A 3539-nucleotide genomic window follows, 5' to 3' on the forward strand; every position below is an offset into this window, starting at 1 on the left:
CACAGACGATGGTGGATCTAGACACGTAGTGTGCCAGCCCAGACAGCAGGAAGGCTCATCGCAGAGCAGAAGAGTGGATGTCGGCCGCCCTCGTAGACAGACCGAACAGATCATTCCGGGGTCATCATCAGTATTGGTGCTTTCGGAAGCAGGTGGCTCCGCGTAATCTGCTAAACGTGGATTGACAGCGTGACGGCGACGGTGTTGCCGTGCGTGTTGTACTGCAGGTATCTCATCTGGTGTTCCAGATGTCAGACGAGCTGACCTATCCAAGCGTCGCTTGCCAAGCGGTACCAGGGGTCTGGTTGCTTCACGCAAGGGGTTGTGCTCTGGTGTAGGCGACGATAGAGCCGGGGGCTGGTGTACAGCCACTGTGGACGGCTCATCCGGTCTGATGCCACGGCTACACTCCTCTTCCTGTTCAGTTATGAGGATCTGAACCTCGGAGGCGATGGCTGCAATTGAGCATGCCAAGATGGCGGCATCCTCAAGTGGGTCCGGAATGGGGTCGATCTCCGTAGGCAAATTACGGTGAGGCTCCATCAGATGTCCCAAGCGGCTCAAACCATCCACGTTTGAATTCTTACGTCCGGCCTTATGCATCACTTCAAAGTCGTAGGCTTGAAGCTTCAGCGCATATCGAGCCAGCTTTCCCAGAAGATCTCGAGCACGTGCAGTCCGCAAAGACCGAACCGCCGTCCGTAGCATTACGTAGCTCTTGAAAAGCGTCTTCTTCTCTTGGACCCCAGCACCAGGGTGTCCCCTGCTTAAGTAGCGCATACAATGGTTGTGCAATCAAGCCGAAGCCAGGGATAAGTTCCCGGTAGTAACCAACAGCTCCCAGCCACGCTCGTACTTCGCGAACATTGGATGGCGACGGAAGTTCTGCAATTTTCATGACGTTGGTGGGGTTAGGTCCCACGACACCACGTACTCCGTCAAGTAGATGACCAAGGAAAACCACGCGTTGTTGGCCAAACGTGCACTTCTTAGCTGCGATCTTGAGACCAGCCATTCGGAGAAGGTCGAACACTTGCTGAAGATGTCGTACATGATCTTGTAGTGTTGGGCTGAAGATAAGGATATCATCCAGATAAACCACCACACACCGTTCCCGCGGTGGGCTATCCAATGAAGCAGGGGGTGGAGGCGAATCCTCTAGTAGTGGGCCCAGAACCTTGTGCATCAGGGTAGCGAACACGGCGGCTGCTCCCTTTAGACCCATGGGCATTCGTACATATCGATACTGAGCTGTGGGCGTGGCAAATGCCGTACGCTCCTTAGAAGCCTCGTCCGCCATCGGGACTTGCCAGTAGCCCGACTTCAAGTCCAGGCTGGAGTAGTAACGAGTTTCGCCACCCGGAGGTGCAGCAATATCCAAAATATCCTGGATGTGGCCTATCGGAAATCGGATGTCCTTAGTGACATCGTTGACCCTCCGCATATCCACACAGGGCCGGAGTTCTCCGTTTTTCTTGGGGACGACTACGACTGGAGACACCCAAGGACTGTTGGACAGTTCGATAATTCCGTCCTGTAGCATCTGCCGCATCTCAGCATCAACGGCGGCTTTCTCCGTTCGTGACAGACGGTAAGGATTCTGCACGATAGGAGGATGATCTCCCGTGTCCACCTTCATGGACACCCAGGACGTAAGCCCTAGCTCTCGGTTGGTTAAGGCGAACATGTCAAAGTTGTCAGTCAAACATGCGACCAGCTGCTGGTGGTCGAGGTACTGAAGATCGGTGTTTACTTTGCTGCTTAGCAACTCGCGTAGCTCAGGGGTAGGGCTCTTGACTGGCCGAACCGCACGGGCTACCAACCCGCGAAAATGAGCCTCCTCTAAATGTCCGTCATGATCCAAGCCGTCTGGGGCAAGGGCAGCTGGCATGTTTGCATCAAACTGTGCTGCCGCAGCATGGCTGTGGGTAACGGGAGCACACTCCTCAGTTAGCAATCGTGGTAACAGGAGCTCTCGCGAACTCAAGACGGGAATAGTTTCAGGAAAAGGACGGAGTGGATCCGCAGGGGTCGATATTGGCAGTCCAGGTCCGGAGTGCGAGTCATTGTCGTACTCGAACTCATCTCCAGGCCAGACATTTGCCCGAGCCTCTTCACTGCCATAACTGACGACGCTGTCGGTACTCCATGCATCTGCATCCCAATCACCGCTGGAGGCACTCTCCGACGGAATCTCGTCCGACCTAAGCACGTGCCGTACAAGTGTGTCGACGATGTGTTCCATGTTCATGTCCCTACGGGCTGTTGAATCACCATCACTGAACTCTCCGCTGCTTCCCACAGGTGAATCAATGGTCTCAGGCGCGGAGCCTCTATTGATAGCCGCAGGTGACATCTGCCCTTGTGGCGTGGGCGTCTCAGGCCGCTGTATTGATGCCTCGGCCGTCAACATGGAAGCTGGTTGAGTGTCGTCTTGCTCAGGTGAGTCGTCCCAAAGTCGAGCAGACGGGGGAATGTTAGAGCTGGGGCTCCGAAGAAAATGGATAGCAATGTTGGACCGCTGATCCCGGTCATTGGTGTATTCCAGACGACTACTGTCGTACGAAATACTTGCTCGTATTGGGTAGAGGAAGTCGGTGCCCAGGAGTAGCTGATAGTTGAGGGCGGTGCTGACGAACGGACTCAGCAGCATCGTTAGGTCGCCAGTGGACACTTGCAGTTTACTGACACGTCCAGCGGCCCGACCACGATTGCCATCCGCATTCAGGAACGTCACCTCCGTCTCCTCCATCAGGTGTAGAAGGTCTAAACGCCTTAGTGTGTCTCGTGTAACAACACTATGAGAAGCCCCAGAATCGATGACAGCAGGGACGGGAACTTGTCCTCCATGTCCGTCAATTATCCATACGGTAGCTTTGCAAACTTGCCAGGGTGGTACGACGGCATCAGACTTCCAGGCGGGTATTGTTGAAGATGGTCGCTCTGAAAGAGAAGCTTGCATGGTGCCTGCCGTAGGCCTTGCTGGACCAAACATGGGCCCAGGCTGGGGGTTGCCAGTGCTGGTGTGCTGACGAGCTAACCCAAGGACTCGGCTGCCAACCTTCGTGTAGATGCTGATAGGGTTGCATCGTAGAGTCGTACTCAATGGTAGTGCATACTTGTTGACCTTATGGATGATGTCCTCAGCAATACGCCGTTCTTCTTCTTGTGGGTCCGCAGGAATCGGATCAGTGCGGCCGCCAGACTCAGCTACTCGTCGACGGAGACGAGGTTCAGCGCTGGCAATGCCTCGCTGAGCTGGGACGGCACCTCTGGTTGCGACAGTACGCTCTGGAGGTGGCGCACCCGGGGCTGCTGGCTCCTGTGGCTGATGAGCCTGGGTAGCCGTAACCGGGGCATTCGGGGAAGCCAACGGTGTCACCACGGGTCGTACAATGCCTATACGCCCGGTAGTAGTAGGCCGAGGCGCATCCTGGCCAGGGTTAGCCGTTGGGCGCTTGTGGGGAAGCGGTATANGGCTCAAAATCGGCCACACGTTTGACATAGGCGGCTGGTGGGGCAGCCGGCCGGAAACAAGA

Source organism: Volvox carteri (genome assembly GCF_000143455.1).
Source record: "Volvox carteri f. nagariensis unplaced genomic scaffold VOLCAscaffold_157, whole genome shotgun sequence".
Taxonomy (NCBI): domain Eukaryota; kingdom Viridiplantae; phylum Chlorophyta; class Chlorophyceae; order Chlamydomonadales; family Volvocaceae; genus Volvox; species Volvox carteri.